We start from the raw sequence: 22,550 nt of genomic DNA on the forward strand, positions 1-22,550 counted from the left end.
GGTTCTCCTGGGTTTTCTTTTATGCATTTTCGGGACCAAAGGACAAATTTACAAAAAGGAACATCTTGGAGTTTTTTTTCACCTCTTTTTCAAACTCTTTAAACATGAAAAATAAGTCAAGTTATGCCTTCGCTAGACTCGTAAAAGAATTAAAAAACGTTGGACTCATTAAGCAAGACAAGAGCGAACAACTCCTTCTCAAGGTTCATTAAAAATACTAAGAAGGATTCATCTGAAGGATGAATTTATATATCAAGTATATGTTATCGTCCTAAATATTGTGAAAGATAAAGAGGCACTAGACATAAATGGTTGGGAAATTGGGAAAGAAGGTCATTAAACCTATTAATGGTAGTGAGTCGCTTTTCAAAACGACACTCTTTCACTTCATCTTCATGACTTCTTTGGGTTGGAGAATCCAATTGCCTCTCTGTTGATCACACCTCATCGAAAGCCTTGATGATGGGTCTTTGAGTAATTCTTCCAACTCTATATCAGTGTCGCCGATATGTCCAAGAGAATGTCCACTCTCAGTTGACATCTGCTACAGTACTCTTAAGTCATACTTCATGTCTGTCGCTCCTGAAATAGCTTTACATCATCACATTCGATCTCAAATCTTGAAACTTGTTTCATGTCGTTAATGGGGTATATATTAAGGTCCTCATGTGATGGGCTAATTCCTATCGACATCAACAGATTTTCTAGGAAATTGACTTAGAAACTCCCTTCAATCCGTTGGAACTTTCATACGTCAAGGGCAAGTTTCCTCACTTTTGACAATAGATTCTCATCATTGGATTTCGACCGAAAGATTCTGTGGTGTTCAACTTTGGATCATTTATTCACATCACATAGATTGCATTGTAGTACCTTGAGAGCCATTATCATTATCGGCAGTTCCTCTTGCATCTTTTAATGTCTTAAATCATTAGTCGGTAATCATATGGTGTCTACCATGTTCGACTCCAACAAATTTATTCACATGGTTAGACTCGTACTATCGAGTGACAAGGTAGAATACCATGTATATATTTTCACCCATATGGGATGTGATTTTAGGATTCATATAAGATTAAAAAGTATGATGACTATGATTATTCATAAAAATATCCAAGCATATGTCCACACTCTATCATCAGTGGACGTGATTCTAGCTATTGTACATGTACATGTAAATTGAATTATATGTTGAGTATGGGTATTCCTATCTCAAAAATGATGTCACAATGATTATGTATTGTAATAGACAATTTATGATCTCAACCAATATATTCTTGATCCAAACGTATCACATGATAAAGCACTTCAGTCCTTAGCCACTTCATTTGACTTTGTAATTTAGGGGGAAATCTATTACATGTCACTTTGTCACATCCAATCAAATGGCCTTGAAACTGGATCAATCAACATCGATTAACACCTTGCATTCATCCCCTCCAAAGCCAAAAAAACCTCTCTCTGAAAATTCCAATAATTATTGGTTAAAAAACTCAAAACCCTAATTTTTGGCCCCATCTCACTTAGCCTCCATGTAAACTACACTGTTGCAAGTACTACATAGAGAAATTGAACTGACCAACACATGTTTCTTTCACTGCAATTACGAAGGTCTTTAGAATTCAGTAAAAATAAGAAAAGAATTTCAAATCTTCTATTTGTAGAAGCTTCTTGAATGGTTTTAACTATTTACGGTTGGATTATATCTCGAACTCCTACTCTTTAGGTCTTATCTCTTATCCCTAGAACATATATTCCCTCTATTATGGATCTATGTCATAGAATGGTAAATATCAAACCACCTCTTTTACCCTATAAATTCACTACCTCCCAAAGAATTTTGGTTGGCTTCTGGAGACTCTTAGTTATGCCATCATGTTGTTGCTTTGTTCTTAGAGATCCATTATCCATCCATGCACTGGACTTGTGATAGAAGGCTTTCTTTGTGGCAAAGGAAGGAGTATATAGTTGGGAGAGATCTACAAGGTTAAGAACTGAAAGCGTTGTATCTTCTCCTACATTCATTAATGCAAAAAGTTCTTTTTTTTTCCTATACTTATGTTTCATTTATTCATATGTAGAACAATTCCTTCTTGACTCATTATTTAGAGAGGTTAGTATATGTTATTTCTATATTTTGGTTGTCTTCCTTGTCTTAGTTGCTTTGCAAGTTCCACTTTTAGCGTCCAGAGGTGGAGCTAGAGTGTATAAGCAAGGATAAGAGGAGATATTGCATTGGATTAAAGGTAAATATTTCTTCCATTTTCTAAAATTCAGTAAGGAAATCATAGTTTTTTTTGTCTATGTTGTTTCTAGATCAAGTCACTAGATCTAGGGAGTTTGCTCCTGTCCACAGAAGGAAATTATTTGTCAAACACCCATGATTATTGTGAATTTTCAAAGTGGTCTATTTATTGATCCCTTAATGATTTAGCCAAGCCTTGGAATCTTTATTTGAGCCTCATTAAAGCCACAACATGTGTTGAATAGAGTTTAACAAAACAATTTTGGAGATATATATATATATATATATATCTATATATATATATATATATATATATATATATATATATATATATATATATATATATATATATATATATATATATATATATATATATATATATATAGTGAAATTTGGGGTATTATTTAATATTTCATGAATGCACATGTTATTTCAAATGTTCATTGAATGAGTACCCCATAATTATTTTTAACTTGTAGAGTGGCCTCTTCCTTGATACCCCAATGATTATCCAAGCCATTCCATCTTTATTCCAACCTCAATAAAGATATAGGTGGCTTTGTATGGAGTTTAAAGTAATATGAGGAAGCCTATTATATTCTATGTTATTTATCTTATTCTTGTGCACTAGTCATACCATGCTATTAATGGTGGATGGATTTTATTTTGTAAATAAGATATGATAGTGTATTTCTCTTAGTTTTATGTTTATAAATTAGTATCATAAAACTAGGGAGAGAATGATGGAGTTGGAGGGGGTAGAGAGGTAGGGAATAACAAAGACATAAAGAGAGAAGGATGGAGAGAGAGTGAGGGAGAGAGGAGAGTGGGACAGAAGAAAGAGGGAGTGAGAAGGGGATAGAGAGAGGGAGAGAAGAAGAGGGAGGGAGAGAGATAGGTAGATATGGAGAGAGAGTGAGAAATAGATAGGCATGGAGAGAGAGTGTGCATTCGTAGGGGTGAGATAGAGAGATAAAGAAAGAGATACATAGGGAGATATATATATATATAGATATATATATATATATATATATATATATATATATATATATATATATATATATATATATATATATATATATATATATATATATATATATATATATATATCTATATATATGGAGGGGGAAGAGAGGGAATAATATAGAGACATAGATAGGTAGGGAGGGAGATATAGCTATAGAGAGAGAGAGAGAGAGAGAGAGAGAGAGAGAGAGAGAGAGAGAGAGAGAGAGAGAGAGAGAGAGAGAGCGTGTGTGTTTGGAGGGGTGGGTGAGATAGAGAGACAAAGGAGATATGGAGGGAGATATAAATACAGATGGTGGGGTTAGAGAGTGGGAATAAGAGAGAGATAAAGAGAGGGAGGGGGAATAGACACAAATATGGAGGGGAGAGAAAGATGGAAGAAGAAAGAGACACATAGAGACAAATATAGATATTACATAGCATTATATAATATTAAACATTATTAGCCATAGATAAAGAGAAAGTAAGACTTTTACAAGGGTAAAATAATTTGGATTTAAAAATCCATTAATATTTTAGTTTTTAACTAAAATAGATGCATTTACTTTAGTGTAGATGTTGATTCACGATCCTATTTGATTCATTACACTTGATGCATTGATTTCAATGTAACTAATGATTTCTAATCCTATTTGGTTGTTTCCACTAGACGCATTGATTTCAGTGTAAATGTTTATTTCTAATCCTATTTTATTGCACTAGATGCATTGGCTTCAGTGTAGTTGTTGAAATCTAATCCTACTTGATTCCTTGCACTATATGCATTTATTTCAATGTATATGTTTATTTCTAATCCTATTTGTTTTCTAGCACTAGATGCATTGATTTCCATGTAGATGTTGATTTTTAATTTGATGTAACTAGATGTATGATATACATTAATTTCAAAGTAATTAGATTAATAGTGTGCATTGATTTCAATGTAAGCACAAAAAAATTATTGACGATGTGCATTGGTTTATGTGTTATAGTAATTAAACCATAAATAAAATACTTGAATTTTAATCTTAAATAAAATGTTCACTTACCTAAGATATTTTCTTCTTGAAACTATAAACTATTTGTAATTGACTACATTACTATTATTTCTATTTTCGATCTCTTAACATTGTTAGTCACTTTGCATTCAAATGAGGTAATAGAAAACAACTACCAAAGAAACTTACTTGGGGTTTAACACTCCATAAGTCACAATGATTGACTTTGGAGAAAGATACTATTAATATTGGAGAAAAAGAGAGACAAGGTATGCCATTTACTACAATAGCTCAAGTTAATTATTTTAATGGTCTACGATTCCAAAAGCGCTTTTCATATGATTGATATGAAAATATGGAAAAACTAACAAGTGACAATAAGAAAAATAGAAGAAAATAATTTGAGAATGATCAGAATGAATATTATTTGTAATTGACTACCGTCTTATTATTGTCAATTTCTATCATTCAACACTGTTACAATGTCACTTTGCATTCAAAATTTTTATTTCATCATTTTTTGTCATTCAAGTTATTAACAATCTATATCATCTCAAAAAATTGAGGTAACTGAGTAAATTTAAAATTAAAATGACCATATTATTCATAAGCACATTTAGCATATTTAAAATTATCAGAATAATTATATGTTCAACAATACTTTTGTGACGAAGCACAGTAGAAACAAATCTAGATCCATCTTAACTCTAGATCTATTAATTGCTGAGAGGGATTAAATTTCTCAAGCTGCAAGATTTCCTCTAATTTTGCATTATTATTTTTTTTTCACCTTGAGAGATTTGATTCCTCTCAGTGTGTGATAGATCTAGGGTTAAGATGGATCTAGGCTAGTTGCATAGAGAAGTGCTCTACATTTGAGTATGTGGGAGATATTAGATTAAAACATGAGAATAAAAGAACACATTTTCAACTCAATTATAAAGGTAATAGTAAAAAGTATAAAGTAATAAAAGTATGGGGGAGATGTTCATGTACCATTATATTTAAAAGTAATAAATAATACTTATATTAACAAACTAAAAAATAGTAATAGAAAAACCATTTCAATGCCAATTATAAGTAAAATACTTCAATTTTTACCTTAATTTTGCATCAACTTTATGTAGAGAGATAAAATAATTGAAATAAAAAAAATCTAATTTTGTTTTTAATTACTTTCTAGTTTCTTTTAGTGTGAGTGAGAGTGATGCATAATTTCTTCACTATTCAATATGGATTTGATGTGTGGCATCAAGTATAAAGGAGATATTCATATACATATATATATATATATATATATATATATATATATATATATATATATATATATATATATATATATATATATATATATATAGCGAGCGAGAGAGAGAGAGAGAGAGAGAGAGAGAGAGAGAGAGAGAGAGAGAGAGAGGCTTTTAATTCAAGGTATGAGAAAGATTTGTAATTCCTGTGGAGTTGACATGAAACATTTTAAAAAATAGCAATAAAAATAAAAATAAATGATAGAGATAATTTGTACAACATAGATATATGAGGGGATGTGCATTTAAAAATAAGCATAGTCTAACTAATAAACGAAATGACTCTTTGGTCAAAATATAGCAATACAAGTTTTAGTAATATTGTTCTTTCTTATTATTTAAAATGCACTTTTGAATTCATAAGTGTATTCAACACCCTAAAAACCCCCAAGGCACTTGATTGTTGTAGATTAAACCACTTAAACTTGTTATTTTTAAAAATATCTACTTGATTTTGAACAAAATTGACTAGAAAAAGTATTGGGAAAAGGGAAACTTCATCTATTAGTTAGATTACACATTTAAAAATATATTGATAATGTAAAAAAAAATAATGTTGATAATGTGGGTTATTTAATGGCCATGTTGAGTAAAATATTTCAATGTCAACTACATATATATTTTTTCCATATTTAGTTACACACACACACACACACACACACACACACATATATGTTCATCCTAGATCTATCAAGTATCAAGATGGATCAAATCGCTTAATGTGCACACATTTCTTCAAGATTTACATTTTAAAAGAATTTTGATCCTTCTCAATGCTTGATAGATTCCAAGCTAACATATATCTAATCCAATTAATTGATAATTCATCATTGTTAATATTGAATATCACAATTATAAATTTATATCATATTATTAGTTTATGCTAAAATTGTGAGATATGTGTTCTTAAACACTCACAAATCTGTATCTTAATTATCCTCTCTCCATCATGTTATCATCCTCATCCTCATTCAATTGACATGATGAACTTTATTGTAATGGCTTCAAGCCTTGATGTTGACTCTCAACCATTGCTCAAGAACATAAACATATATATTATTCATATAAAGTATAAATTCAAATAATACAACTAAAATACATTGTTATTGTCGGTATGTTCTAATGCTCCGCATTGGTATTTTCCAATCCTCCCTTTCCCAATGAGCCAACTATACTGAGTTGTAAGCTCATATACTGAGTTTTATCCACCCAATTGTCCTAGTGTTTTTAGATAACTTAGGGCCTATTTTATTGTTATAAATGGAAGACATTTTTGTATTTTCATACAATTTTAGTAATATATTTGATACTCTTACATAGTATCAGAGCATGCCTCCGCTTAGTATTTTTTTACATGTTGTAATCTTTTTAATCTGAGATTTATAAATCAACTTAAGTGGTTTAGATTTAAATGAGGATTTAGGATCAAATCTTGTAATGATGATTTAGGATGTTGTGAAGCATGTAACCATGTCATATCATTTTTTTTGTTGGGGTGAATGTCATTTTAAAATGGTTTGTATTTATGAGTAGTTGTTAATATTGTTGTTAGAAAATATGGTGCCATGCAATGTTATTACATTTTTTCTATTAAAGCTAAATATCGTATCCAACATGCATATTCACAACCTTTTTCGTAAGGACTCTTCTCTCTCCAATTGTGTGTAGCATCTTAGTCTAAGCTACAAATTTATGAACCAATGGATTGAGGGCATTAGCAGGCTACTAGATTGGATCCTAGAAAGAGTATCTCCTACATTTGTAGTGATAATAGAAAACCCTATTGTAAAGTCAAAGGGAAGATTCACAAGAAAACCATTAATCTACACCATATGCAAGTCAATCTTTACAAATTTGATGATACATTTCTTCTTTCATTCTTCTATGTCCTCTAGATCTGAACAAACAAATTCCACCTTACATATTCTTTGGATCCCATATTTCCTAACAATACCATGCATAATGTAATCCAACCTCAATTTTTTTCAAAGGGTTTACCTTCCTAGCAAATCAAGTTGACATGATAAGGGTTCTATTTTATTTTCAACTTTTAAACATACAAAATAATTATCGACCTTTTCCATATCCATCCCTGAAGTTTGAGTGGAAATTATATATATATATCTATATATATATATATATAGATCTATGAGTTCTCTACGGAGGCTACAATTTTTCCTGGAAAGTCATTTTTCGCTAGAATCCAACCATTTTTTTTCAAAACATCTAACCATAGGAGTGTTCTGGGGTGAATGCATGATAGTGGGTTACACTTTTGCACCAAATATGGCAATGGAATTTCAAAATTTCACTCTTTTATCTATTCAAATTTTGAATTTTGATTCAGAATAAAAAGACAATTTGTGGAGAATTATGTTGTTTTCCTAATTATATTTTTTGCAAAAAAAAAATAGTGTCATATAATCTGTCAATTTTGCCTTAAATGAAATGCTTGTCCTTCCAAATTTTCACGTATGTTAATAGGTATGTGTGTTCATGTAGCTTAAATTTGTTGTATATGTGTGTGTGTGATCTATAAATAGGGAAGTAAGTTATGCATATTAAAACTTTATTTGTTTATGCAAACTTATATCTTTTTTTCTTTTTTTGGAAGTTGGCAGATTAATATTTGAATTGCATTTTTCAGACATGCGTGTTCACATAAGAATTTTTTCTACTATTTAAATAAATTCAAAAACCAAGAGTACCCTTTAAAGAGGACTTGTAAATGAATATAGTGGTATTTTTTGAATTTTTGAATTTGTATATTTTATGCTATTGGTTTTTTATTCAACCCCTTTGAAACTATCAAAAAAAAATTCAACCATTATGTTTAAAAAAAATTATATGAAAAATATCACATGAATTAAAAATTTTCAAACTCATATGCCATTAGATAGAGGATTCCTTCACGAAGCCAACATGATCAACTCTGCCACCTAAGGAAAATTTTTGCCTGAAATCCACAATGGTACAAAATAGTGTTGCAGAGAAATCTGTAGAAGGGGAGCTAAAACTGTTGGCATTATGTTTCTAGTATGGCTATATGTTACAGATGTTGTACTTGATGGCAACTCCCGTGGCAAGGCTCTCAATATGTTGAAAATTAAGAAGTACGCAGGAGATCAGTTCAGAAAGTGTGTACCCGCAGGTACACCGTGAAGGGACCGCGGCCGGATACGCAGATAAGCCGTCCAGGAGGTGCATACCCCAGTGCACACATTTCAAGGCAAAGAAAAGCACACGTGGGGTTTCTTATGTTTAACTAGCCGACGATATTTGTGTTTCTATGGTTTTGGCTCGTGGTATTGATCCATGATTTTAGGAGGAGCTTTCCTATATAAAGCAAAGGAGATCACTTGGCTAAGTATCTTTTGCAATTGAATATCTTAAGATCTGAAATATTGGGTTATGATCTTAAAAGCTTGATCTATATGAAGTTGAAAGTGAATCTGTGAAGCGTGATCTCTCGAGCGCATGATCAGATCTGGGCATTTGAGCATCTGTGCCACTCTGGTGGACTGCCTATTCGGCCCTAATCAGAAGTACGCAGGTGTTTAACAGGAGAGCGGCGTCGGTACGCAGAGCAGAAACAGAAGATCTGCGTGGGTACGCAGAGCAGAAACAAAAGATCTGCGTGGGTACGCAGAGAATAAATAGGAGATCTGCTTGGGTACGCAGAGCAAAAACAGGAGACCTGCGTGGGTACGTAGAGTGACGAAGGTTCAGGTGCGTACGCACAGTAACTGTACGCGGCGCGATAGTATCTCTGGGCGCATACCTACAGCAATAGTACGCGGCGTAATAGTGTCTCTCGGTGCGTACCTGCAGTAATAGTAAGCAGCGCGGTTGAAGAAACAGTGCGTGGACACGCAGTGCGGCAGAAGGGTCTCTGCGGGTATACGTAGGGGAGCAGAAGGTGAAGTGCGTACGCACGCAGACCAGAGAAAGAAGAACTATGTATCTGTCTTAAGACATTTTGTTTGGCTGTGTTTTTCTGTTGATAAGGTGTTCTGGGTTTGGTTCTATTATTGTTGATCTGGTTACTACAGTTGACTGGGTGATTTTCTTATACTTGATGATCATTTGATGCTTATTGATCCAATTTGAAAATTTATGAAAAGTGGTCCGTGTAAGAAAAGAAGTAGGGGGTTGTAGCTCCCTTCCAGGAGAGACTGGAAAACGAGAGAGAGAGTTGTAGCTCTCTGCAGGTTGCAGCCTGCGTACTGGTAAAGGACTGCACCAGTACAAAGCCATTGTAAAAGGAGTTTCTAATTTGAAAGAAGATAGAGACATATTTCAGCAGGTGGTTTTCACCCACATTGGGTTTCCACCTTACATCTTGTGTTCTTTGGTGTGACTATCTGTTTTCTTTGTTCATGCTCATTATTTTATGGTACTGACATGCAAAAATAATTCAAAGAACAAATAAGGAAGATTTAATAAAAGAATTAGATAATACTGATTCACCCCCCCTCTCAGTATTATTTCCAACAATTGGTATTAGAGCAGGTCCTTCAGAGAAGCTTGATCGCTTGAAGGTAGATCGTTCATCATGAGCAACTACGAGAGAGAAGCATCAATCAGGCCACCGGTTTTTGATGGGACAAACTTCAATTATTGGAAGGTAAGAGTTACTGCCTATCTTCAATCTCTTGGTACAGAAGTTTGGGACATCGTAGAGACAGGCTACGCTTTTCCTTCAGCTACTCCTACAGATGCAGCCGAGAAAAAGAAGTATGAAACAAATGCGAAAGCAGTCAGTACCCTATTAGGATGTATATCCCAATCGGAATTCATGAAGGTAATGCACTATAAATCCGCAAAAGAGATATGGGACAAAATTGTCACGAGCTTTGAAGGAGATGAACAGGTAAAGCGTGCTAAACTTCAAACTCTCGGGATTCAGTATGAGACTCTCAAGATGTATAATGATGAAAGTGTGGCTAACTATTTTCTTCGGGTAGATGAGATTGTTAATTGTATGAAAATTTTGGGTGAAGAAATAAAAGAGGCTATTGTGGTTGAAAAGGTTCTAAGATCATTGTCCCCCAAGTTTGAATCTAAAGTATCTGCAATAGAAGAAAAGGAAAATCTGCGAATTCTTACTATGTCTCAGCTACATGGAATTTTAACTGCTTATGAAATGAGAAAGGGAGGTCCATCAGACAGAAGAGAAGCTGCTTTCAAGGCATCAGGCAAAGGAGATTATTATGAAGCAAGCCACGTCCCAGAAGAAGAGGAAGAAGAATCAAATTTTGTCAGAAATCTTCAAAGGGGTTTTGGAAGGTTCAGAGGTAAGTTACCTTTTAAATGCTCTGCTTGTGGAAGAGTAGGTCATTATGCTGCAAAATGTCCTTATAAGGATAAAGGAAAGGAACCTTCTAGATGGAACAAGAAACAGAGTGCAAATAAGAAAAGCTACTACACTCATGAAGATAGTGATGGTCTATCAAACAGTGATGAAGATGAATGAGGTAATGAATATAAATTGTTAATGGAATTTGAAGATGATGATTATATGGATGCTATAGATGTGGATAACCTTTGTGAAGAAATTACTAGACTCAAGAGATGTATAGAAGAAAAGAATATGATCATTGATACTCTACAATTTCAAATTGATGAAAAGGAAAAACATCTTGAAAAATTAGAAGGTGAAATTGTTGGTCTTAGAAAAGAGATTGAGAAAACAAAAGCTATTAATCTTAAGTTTGTCAAAGGATCTGAAACTTTGGATGAGATTATTAATGTGCAGCGGTCTCCACTAAACAAGACAGGTCTGGGCTATAATGGAGAAAATTTTCAAGCATCCACCTCAAAAAGTTATCTTGATGCAGCAAGAAGAAATGAGCAAAAGCACAATGAAGACCATCAGGTAAAGCAGGGACGAATTGCAAACAGAAACTATCAGGGGCAATCCATCTTAAGGGTGAACAAAAGCTACAACCAGCCACAGGTAAAATCTTCTCAATTTGGTTCAAGATTAGATGACAATAGAAATTACAATCAATTGGCTGGTAGATTCGATAACCGCAGAAGTTTCTTCAATGGACAATGCTTTTCTTGCCATAACTTTGGTCACAAAGCAGCTCAATGTGTTGCATATAAAACGATCATGACTAGGGAAGCTCAAAAACAAAGAAGTATGACTGGGATTACAAAGAGGACCTATAACAAATTTTCGGTTCTTGAAAATGAAGTTGAATGTTCTATTTGCAATAACTTTGGTCATGAAGACTCTGAATGCAGGAGCAGGTTTCAGCAGAAAAAGGAACAAGCCTCAAGCACCAAAACATGGAGAATAAAGGAACCACAAACAGAAAGATGTGGGATAGCATTTTATGCAGAGGGACAGGAAAGTCTATGGTACATTGACAGTGGATGTTCAAAGCATATGACAGGTGATAAAGAAAAACTTGAGTCATATTCTGCTCTAGAAAAAGGAAAGAAAGTCTCTTTTGGAAATGATACTCCTGCAACTATAAAAGGAAAAGGCATTGCTCAGTTAAAAGAAAAGGTCAAGGCTGGAAATGTTTTGTATGTTGATGGATTGAAGCATAATCTTCTAAGTGTCAACCAGATGTGTGATCAAAGAACCGAGGTTATATTCAGATCAAATGGATGTCTTGTTCGTGATCTTGATACAGGTAAAACAGTGATCAAAGGCAAAAGAACTCCAAATAATCTGTACATATTTGAAGAAGGACAACAACAATGCTATCTGAGCAAGGATGATGAGCATTGGTTATGGCATCGGAGGTTGGGACATCTAAGCTTTTCACAAATAAGGAAAGCATGCAAATATCAGGCAGTTCGCGATCTTCCAGATATCAAAATTCCTGACAACACCATATGAAAATCATGTCAGTTTGGAAAACAAACCAGAACTAACTTTCCAGAGAAAGAAGGATCAGCTAGCATGCCTCTTGAGCTAGTACATACAGATACATGCGGTCCTTTCAGGAAAAGAACACCTAGAGGAGAAGAATACTTGATATTATTCATTGACGATTTCTCCAAGTTTGTCTGGTTAGGACTTATGAAGCACAAAGATGAAGCATTCAAAAAATTCAAATCCTTCAAAGCCTTGGTTGAAAATGAATCAGGTCACAAAATTAAGTGCCTCAGATCCAACAGAGGTGGGGAATTTACTTCAAATGAATTTTTCGATTTCTGTGAAGAACATGGGATAAGAAGAGAATTCTCTACAGCAAGAACTCCTCAGCAAAATGGAGTTGTGGAAAGAATGAACAGAACAGTCCAACAAATGGCTCGTGCTATGCTTGATGAGTCAGGAACTCCCGCAACTTTCTGGGGTGAAGCTGCACATTCTGCGGTTGTTATTCTCAACAAAACAAATGTCCGGGTGAACAGCACTCAAACTCCTCATGAGCTCTGGAGTGGTAGGACTCCTTCGGTAAAGCACTTCAAAATCTTTGGGAGCAAATGCTATATCAAGAATACTGATGAGCAGCTTGGCAAACTTGAACCTAGAGCAGATGAAGGCATTCTTCTTGGTTACTCTCCACATAGGAAAGCATACAAATGCTACAATAAAAGACTTGGTAGAATTGTTGACAGCATTGATGTAGTGGTTGATGAGAAGGGATACATTCCTAGGCAAGTACATCATGAAGACATCGAAGAAGATGAAGGCTACCCTCAATGACAGAATGATGAAGAAGAAGAACCAGAGGAGCAAACAAGAATAGAAGAAAAGACTCCATCCAGATATGTTCAGAAGAATCATCCAGAATCTCAGATTATGGGGCAGAAAGAAGCAGGTGTACAAACAAGAAGAACAGTTGCAGAAGCTTCAAGCTATTTGGCATTACTCTCTTCTACTGAACCACAAAATGTGAAAGAGGCATGCAAAGATGAATGTTGGGTGAAAGCAATGGATGAAGAACTTGAGCAGATCGAAAAGAACAACACTTGGGAGCTGGTTCCTAGACCAAAGGATAAGAATGTTATCGGAACAAAATGGGTCTTCAAAAATAAATTGAAAGAAAATGGAGAAGTAATTAGAAACAAAGCCAGACTTGTTTGTAAAGGGTATGCGTAGCAGGAAGGAATAGACTTTGAAGAAACCTTTGCTCCTGTTGCAAGACTTGAGGCCATCCGAATGTTCCTTGCTCTCTCAAGTTTTCAAAACTTCAAAGTATTTCAAATGGACGTGAAATCAGCCTTTCTGAATGGAGACTTGGAAGAAGAAGTATACATTGAACAGCTAGATGGGTTCATTCTTGGAAATGATCCAAATATTGTATGCAGATTCAAAAAGGCTCTCTATGGTCTCAAGCAAGCTCCAAGGACTTGGTACTACCGTTTGGACAAATATCTTCATCAACAAGGCTTTTCAAAAGGATCAACAGATAGCAATCATTATATAAAGTTGAAAATGACAAATTGCTAATACTTGTTGTGTATGTAGATGACATTATTTTTGGCAGCAATGAAGAAGCTATGAGTCAAAGCTTTGCCTTGGTCATGCAGAAAGAATTTGAAATGTCCTTGCTAGGAGAACTGACATATTTCCTTGGTTTGCAAATCCAACAAAAAGAAGGAGGAATCTTCTTATCTCAAACCAAGTATCTCAAACAGATTTTGAAGAAATATGGCATGGAAGATGCAAAACCAGTATGTACACCCATGGTCACAGGATGTAGCCTCAGTACAAATGATGAATCTGCAGTAGTACATCAACCAACCTACAGATCTATGATTGGAAGTTTACTTTATTTGACAGGTACCCGACCGGACATCATGCATGCAGTTGGAATAGTTGGAAGATTTCAGGAAAATCCGAAGGAGACTCATCTTCAGGCAGTGAAGAGAATTTTCAAATATCTTCAAGGGACTCAAAATTATGGCTTATGGTATCCTAGAGATACAGATCTTACACTTCATGCTTATACAGATGCAGATTGGGCCGGAAGCGTGGATGACAGGAAAAGCACAAGTGGTGGAGCGTTCTTTATGGGTTCCAGACTGGTATCTTGGTTCAGCAAGAAACAGAGTTCGATTGCCTTGTCTACAGCTGAAGCGGAATATGTTGCTGCTGCATCTTGTTGCACCCAACTCCTTTGGATGATGCAGACTTTGCAGGATTTTCAAATCACTTGTACACCACCTATCCCCATCTTATGTGATAACACAAGTGCAATCAGCATCTCAAAGAATCCTGTTATGCATTCAAAAACCAAGCACATACCAATCAAGTATCATTTTCTCCGGGAACAAGTGCTTGAACAGAAGGTCAAGTTGGAGTATGTTCCTTCTAAGGAACAAGTTGCTGATATACTCACCAAACCATTGCCCAGGGACACTTTTGAATACCTCAGGCAAAAGCTAGGGGTTGTTGATGCATCATCTTATTGCTGAACCTCTTCTGATTGATGGTTGTATATGCATACATGAGCTGGGTGGCTGATTGGTTGAAGATTGATGGTACAGGCTCAGGGGGAGCATATAAGGCATTGTTGGCATTATGGAGGATGTGCAAAAGGAGATTATGGAAGTAGCTGCAATATGTCTCTATCTCTTTCATGGTGGATTATGGTTTTTCGCTGCAGATCTGGTTCATATTCAGGGGGAACATGTTCTTAGGGGGAGCATAACCCTTTGCCCTTGATGTCAAAGGGGGAGAATGAAGCTGAAGTTTGTGAGGTTGCCATCAAGTCCAAAGGGGGAGATTGTTGGCATTATGTTTCTAGTATGGCTATATGTTACAGATGTTGTACTTGATGGCAACTCCCGTGGCAAGGCTCTCAATATGTTGAAAATTAAGAAGTACGCAGGAGATCAGTTCAGAAAGTGCGTACCCACAGGTACACCGTGAAGGGACCGCGGCCGGATACGCAGATAAGCCGTCCAGGAGGTGCATACCCCAGTGCACACATTTCAAGGCAAAGAAAAGCACACGTGGGGTTTCTTATGTTTAACTAGCCAACGGTATTTGTGTTTCTATGGTTTTGGCTCGTGGTATTGATCCATGATTTTAGGAGGAGCCTGCCTATATAAAGCAAAGGAGATCACTTGGCTAAGTATCTTTTGCAATTGAATATCTTAAGATCTGAAATATTGGGTTATGATCTTAAAAGCTTGATCTATATGAAGTTGAAAGTGAATCTGTGAAGGGTGATCTCTCGAGCATATGATCAGATCTGGGAATCTGAGCATCTGTGCCACTCTGGTGGACTGCCTATTCGGCCCTAATCAAAAGTACGCAGGTGTTTAACAGGAGAGCGACGTCGGTACGCAGAGCAGAAACAGAAGATCTTCGTGGGTACGCAGAGCAGAAACAGAAGATCTGCGTGGGTACGCAGAGAATAAACAGGAGATCTACGTGGGTACGCAGAGCAGAAACAGGAGACCTGCGTGGGTACACAGAGCGACGAAGGTTCAGGTGCATACGCACAGTAACTGTACGCGGCGCGATAGTATCTCTGGGCGCATACCTACAGCAATAGTACACGGCGTAATAGTGTCTCTGGGTGCGTACCTACAGTAACAGTAAGCAGCGCGGTTGAAGAAACAGTGCGTGGACACGCAGTGCGGCAGAAGGGTCTATGCGGGTATACGCAGGGGAGCAGAAGGTGAAGTGCGTACGCACGCAGACCAGAGAAAGAAGAACTGCGTATCTGTCTTAAGACATTTTGTTTGGCTGTATTTTTCTGTTGATAAGGTGTTCTGGGTTTGGTTCTATTATTGTTGATATGGTTACTGCAGTTGACTGGGTGATTTTCTTATACTTGATGATCATTTGATGCTTATGGATCCAGTTTGAAAATTTATGAAAAGTGGTCCTTGTAAGAAAATAAGTAGGGGGTTGTAGCTCCCTTCCAGGAGAGACTGGAAAACGAGAGAGAGAGTTGTAGCTCTCTGCAGGTTGCAACCTGCGTACTGGTAAAGGATTGCACCAGTACAAAGCCATTGTAAAAGGAGTTTCTAATTTGAAAGAAGATAGAGACATATTGCAGCAGGTGGTTTTCACCCACATTGGGTTTCCACCTTACATCTTGTGTTCTTTGGTGTGACTATCTGTTTTCTTTGTTCATGCTCATTATTTTATGGTACTGACATGCAAAAATAATTCAAAGAACAAATAAGGAAGATTTAATAAAAGAATTAGATAATACTGATTCACCCCCCGTCTCAGTATTATTTCCAACAAAAACTCTATTTTTAGTCCCTCAACAACTTGATCAAGCACTCAAAACGCTTAATCAAGCACTTGAAATAGAATTTCAAATAGCTCAATTGAGCATTTAAGAAACCATCAATCGATCCCTTAACTTGATCTATCTTTAAGGCTTGATCTAGCCTATAGCTCGATCTATCTTTAAGGCTCGATCAAGCCCATAGCTCGATCTATCTTTAAGGCTTGATCATGCCCATAAATTGATTGAGCCTTAAGGCTTTATTGAGCCATTTTTTTTAATTCCATGCCCAGGTTGTATTGGCGGGAAATTTCAAAAGCATAGCTCGATCGAGCCCATTGCTAGATCAAGTCACTAGCTTGATCAAGCTCCTAGATAACCTTTGTTACATAGGAGCTCTATCTAGGGTTTTTTTTAATTATCAATTGAGATACATTTAAGCCCTCAAACAAATTGATAGAGGGCTCAAAGAATGCTCAAGAGATCTTATTTTTCACCCAAAATGTGCACTCGCTTCCCAAAACATGTAACCCAACATCACGCATAGACCCTTTGAATCGATTTTTTTTATGGTTGAAATGGATTCAACACTATAAAAACCCCCTAAGACACCCAAAACCCTAAATATTGACAATTGTAACCCAGATTTCCCAAAATATCTCTCGGATTTTTGCCAAAATCATGCTGAAATTTTCACTATTTTCCGGAAAAATTATCCCCTTGTTAGACTATATATCTATATCTATATATATATATATATATATATATATATATATATATATATATATATATATATATATATATATAGATATATATATATAGATATATATATAATATTCTTAAGGGAGGATTTATTATTTTTCCAATTTCTTTTGGTGAATATATTCAAACTATCTTCAAAGTTGAAGAGCTATCTTTAAGCCCTCAAACAATTTGATCGAGGGCTCAAATATTACTCGATCGAGTGCTTAAAATGGCTCGATCGAGCTGCTGTTTTCACCCAAAACATGCACTCGCTTGCTAAAGAGTGTAACCAAACTTCATGCGTAGACACTTTGAATTTTTTTACTTTTTATGGTTGAAATAATTTCAACACCATAAGAAATCCCCTAGGGCACCCAAAATCCTAAAGCTTGATAGTTGTAGCCTAGATTTCCAAAGTTTTTTGTTGTATTTTTGTTAAAAACATGCCGAAATTTCTGGGAAATTTTTTGGCCTCATTAAACCCAAGTATCTATTTGACCCAAGTATCAGACATAACCACCATGACCTTGACCATGTATATGGATTTGTGTGTATATGAGAGTCTCTCATATGCTCTCATGCCAAAGTGCATTTTGTTACAGAGTGAAGCAATGCGCAGGATAAGTCCCTATAAGGAGCCTTAATGTTGATTGGATCCTCCCCTCTACCATTGTTACTAGACTTATGGTCAAGAGTGAATTCCCTTGTAATTAGTCGATGATATCAAGCTAGAGAAATCAAAAACTGATGAGAAGACCAAAATGACATAGGCCCGGGGGTTACATTTCCAGAAGTCCACAATAAGTCACATAATAGAAAGGTTGGGCTAACAAGGACTAGGCTAGTGTGGTGGGCCTGACAATGTGGAGTAGGCTAGGATGACTTAGAGGTCATGCATTAACCGGTGGAAGAGTTAAATCTCAAGTAAATAGGGTGTATCGCAACACGGGGTAATGGTGAGTAAGCCCATTTAGATGGGGAATCTAGTGACAGTTGATGAAGATATCTCTGTCCCAAAGGTAACAATGCATAGCACTCAAGGGAGAGTTGGGTTGAATCAATGTTCAGATGTTGTGGTAGGAGTGGGGCCACTAGAGTAGTTAAGAAAGCATGTAAACCAGTGGACCAATCAGGAGCTTTAGTCGTGCAAGAGGATAGGCCCACCAAGACACATAAACCAGAAGGTTGATCTATGGGAGTTTAAAGGCGAGGCACAAGTTTAATGGAGCACGGTCACGTAAACCTAGGCTATGGTTGCAACAACCTGTTGTTGACCACAACCCCACAAAATCATGGGGACCCTTTATTGAATATCCTTCCTTGCATTAGGTTTCTAATTGTTGTCTATCCTTTTTATTCGACATTTTTGATAACCCCCTTCAATATTGGCATTTTGGTAACTTTTGATTCCTCTAGCATTTAGTGCCTCACTTTTTAATCTTTCATGTTTTGGTCATATATTTGTTTTTTACTATTATTACCTTGTTTGTTTGATGATAACCTTTCTCTTTCATAATGACATCGACCATGTAGCAAATTCGGTTGCCATATCCGCTAACATTATTGTTAGGTCCTTATAATACTAGTGATTACCCCATTACTATTGTAGTTTTATCCGTTATTAATATTGTTGTGCCCCTGTTGTCCCCATATTATTATTATTGTACCCCATAGAGTCCCTCTATTATTATTTTTGTGCCTTTATATTATTATTGTTAGGTCGGCTGGGTTATATTGTGACTCCTTAGACTCCTATATAGAGGAAGGAGGTTTTGTCATTTGAATCATCAAAGAATCATTCATTTGTGTAATGTAAAGGAGGTTTCCCCCTCGAAGAGGCTGAATTCTAAGGCATTGATCTATCTTTTCTATCTTTTTGTGAGCTGGTTTCATAACATTTGGTATCAAAGCTTTGGATTCTAGGGTTTCGCTGCTCCAAATAGGTCATCATTGTATTTTCACTATAACTTTTTTCTGCGACGTTTTAGAAGCAGAAAAAAAACCCATTTGAGACAAAATCGCACTGAACCTTAGGTCTGAATTTCTAAGCTTTTCGCACTATATTTGCAGAGATATGATCTGAGGAAGTTGGTCTTTTTGCAGACTCCTCAATTACATTCCAAACAGGTGACCTGGGGGAAATTGTCATAACTTTCTCTCTGAGCATCAGATTGAAATTTTGTAAGAAGGCAAAGAAAGAGGACGGACTGTAGTTTCTTTTATATATTTTTCAGAGCCAAAGGTCGAAACAGAGACATGTGTCATGTCATACAAATTCTCTCTACTGAACTAGTCTATAATCAGGTCACTATGGGAGATTTGGCATAACTCTTCCTTGGAGAATCTAATTGGGATCAAACTGGTGGCATTGGAAAGAGTACATAGAGGGCTACCATAGGTCATAATTTCAAAACTGGATGATCCGAAATTACAGAGATACATCAAAGGCAATATCAAGCTCCTACAAAGTGAAAAAATGTGTGTATATTTTTTTAAATTTTTGCTTAAGCTTGGTTTGAAAAATTATTTTGAAGGAATTCAAAGGGCATAGTAGAGCATTATTATCGGTAACTGATGCCCCGAGGAAAGAAAATGCAAACACCTAGTAAGCAACCTGAAAGCTCTAGCATGACTCATGAAGAAGAGGAAGAAATGCTACATGATATATCAAAATTACAAGACCAAGTGCAACAAATTTCACTCTCACAAAAGCTAACAAAAGCTAAGATAAATAGTGTGGAATCTAAGATAAAGGGCATGGAAGCTAAGATGAATGGGGTATAGGAATGCATGAACATGCCCAGTTCAGTGGTTGAAAATGATTGCAAGGATTCGAAATGCTAGTGAAAGGAATTGGAACACGTAGTAGTGTGTTGTTAAAGAGCTTCAGGAGAAGGGTCATTGTGGGACACTAGTAGCCAATAGTGTCCATTAATTTCCATGATAATGTTTTGACTGGTATGATGGTTTTTAGGTAGGGATATGTCTTGGTTTTTAGACCTTTCGATGTGAGGAAACCTTGTGAAGGGAGGGGTCACCCAAGGGACTACGTAGCCTAGAAGGGGATGCCCTCAAAACGTAGAAGGTGTGTGACTACATGGAAGGGGGTGACTGGATCTCTCGAGGGATTGTGTAGTAGAGAAGGGAAGTTCAGGGATGGATTTGTTTTGGTCATTAGCATTTCCAGATGGAATGAGATGCACATTAGGAGTGTGTCGTGGAACAATGAGATGGTAACTGTTCACTGAGAGGACAAGTGGTGTAGGATTGTGTCACTAGACATTGGATGTAGCTTTGATTTCGGTAGCCGATTCTAGAATTCTTGGGAAGGAGTTGAACCCTGATACTACTTTTTAGGGTGGAGATGTGAGCCTCTGTATTCCCTTGTTTCTAATGTGGGTATCGTATCCTTTTATTTGTTGGTTGATAAAATGTGCATATGTGTATATGTGTGTATTATTGTAAATAATGTATCGAGCTAGATTTATAAAGCTCCATAGGGAGTATGAATATTTGTTGGTTGAAGGAAATGTGTATAAGAGTATTTGTGGTTGTTATTGTAAATATCGTAATGAGTTGTGTTATAAAGCTCCAGTAAACGGTATGATTGTCATGTCTTAAGGAGGATGTCATTGTAAATACCACAACGAGCTATGTTATAAAGCTCCATGGGTAGTATCTTTTCGTTGTCATCAGTCTTGATGGTTATGGGTGTCATTGAACACCGAGGATGGTGTTCCCCCAAGGGGGAGGGTTCTGTAACAACCTTGGGTAAGATTCCATGTAATAAAGTTAATAAAGGAAAAAATAAGACCAAGTTCATGGGACACATATTAGATGTTGAATGGTGGGTAGAACATCCTAGAGGGTGTCACTTCAGTTTATTATGGCTAGAGGAAATTGGCAAAGGAAATGGTAAAGGCTTCAGAAAGGTATGAGGAATTAATTGGCATTTTATTTATGAAAATAAAGGAAATTAGGAGAAAAGGAAGGTGAAAGGTCACATGTTGCATGTGACAAGGAAAATGAGGGAAAATAATGGAAAATGAAGAAAATAGAGGCCTCATTGATAACAACGCTTATAAGGATTAGTTCACAGGCTTTTATCAGTACGGGTTTGGAGATCTCTCTCTATTATCTATTTATCACACTCTTGGATACTTAGAGTTTTCTTCAAGAAATTTAGAATTGGGTCAAGGAAAGAAAAGAAGGCAAGAGGTAGCAAAGATCAAGAAAGGAAGAGTAGGATCAAGTGGCTACAACGACATTATTTGCAAGTATCAAGTTACATCTATGATTTCCTTGCTAGTTTTGGCATGCATGTTTATTCATGTGTGCTCTTGGTTCTCTTGTTTTCATTAGCATGGGATTTTTTAGGTGCGACAATGTTCTTCAACATTACCTTGCCATTTTTGGATAGCCATGGTGTGATGGGTTGTCATGTTTTTGGCTGAGCTACATTTCTGGATCGATTCGAATCTAAGTGAGGTGGATTTATGAAAGAAAGAACACATGGCATAGTGACCATTGAACCACACTCTAGGTTGTGATAAAGCTGGATTTAGTGTTACCTAGGTGGGCCTAGGAATCCTCGACTGGTGAATAGAGGGATATACAGTAAATCTTATAGGTGAATGCTCTCGATTAGGCCTAGGAATCCAAGGATGGGATATACAGCAAATCCTGGAGGGTGAAGTTTCAATTGGGCCTAGGAATCTCGAGATGGAATATATGGTAAATCCAAGGGACTGGTGTCTCAGTTAGGACCTAGTGATCCGATGTGGATTTCAGTAAAGCCTAGAGACTAGGAGACATGAAAATTCCTCACAGTGTGGGGGTATAAACTCCAATGGCATTCATGCTTGTTTTGGCCTAGTGATTTGATGAGGATTACGATAAATCCTAATTCTATTGATGAGGGTGAGGTGGTGTAGCCTCGGGAAGCCCTGGTTTAGTTTTTGTTATGAATCCCACATTCATGCTTGGAATATGGCACGGGGTTGATTGGATGAAAGAGAGATTTGGTTCAGCCAATATATGGTCGGGTGGTTCGTGGAAGTCCCATACCCAGTTGGATTTTACATCCATT

This window comes from Pinus tabuliformis, chromosome J, assembly GCF_031772625.1.
Source record: "Pinus tabuliformis cultivar Carrire ecotype Pingquan chromosome J, CPIR1, whole genome shotgun sequence".
In the NCBI taxonomy this organism is placed as follows: domain Eukaryota; kingdom Viridiplantae; phylum Streptophyta; class Pinopsida; order Pinales; family Pinaceae; genus Pinus; species Pinus tabuliformis.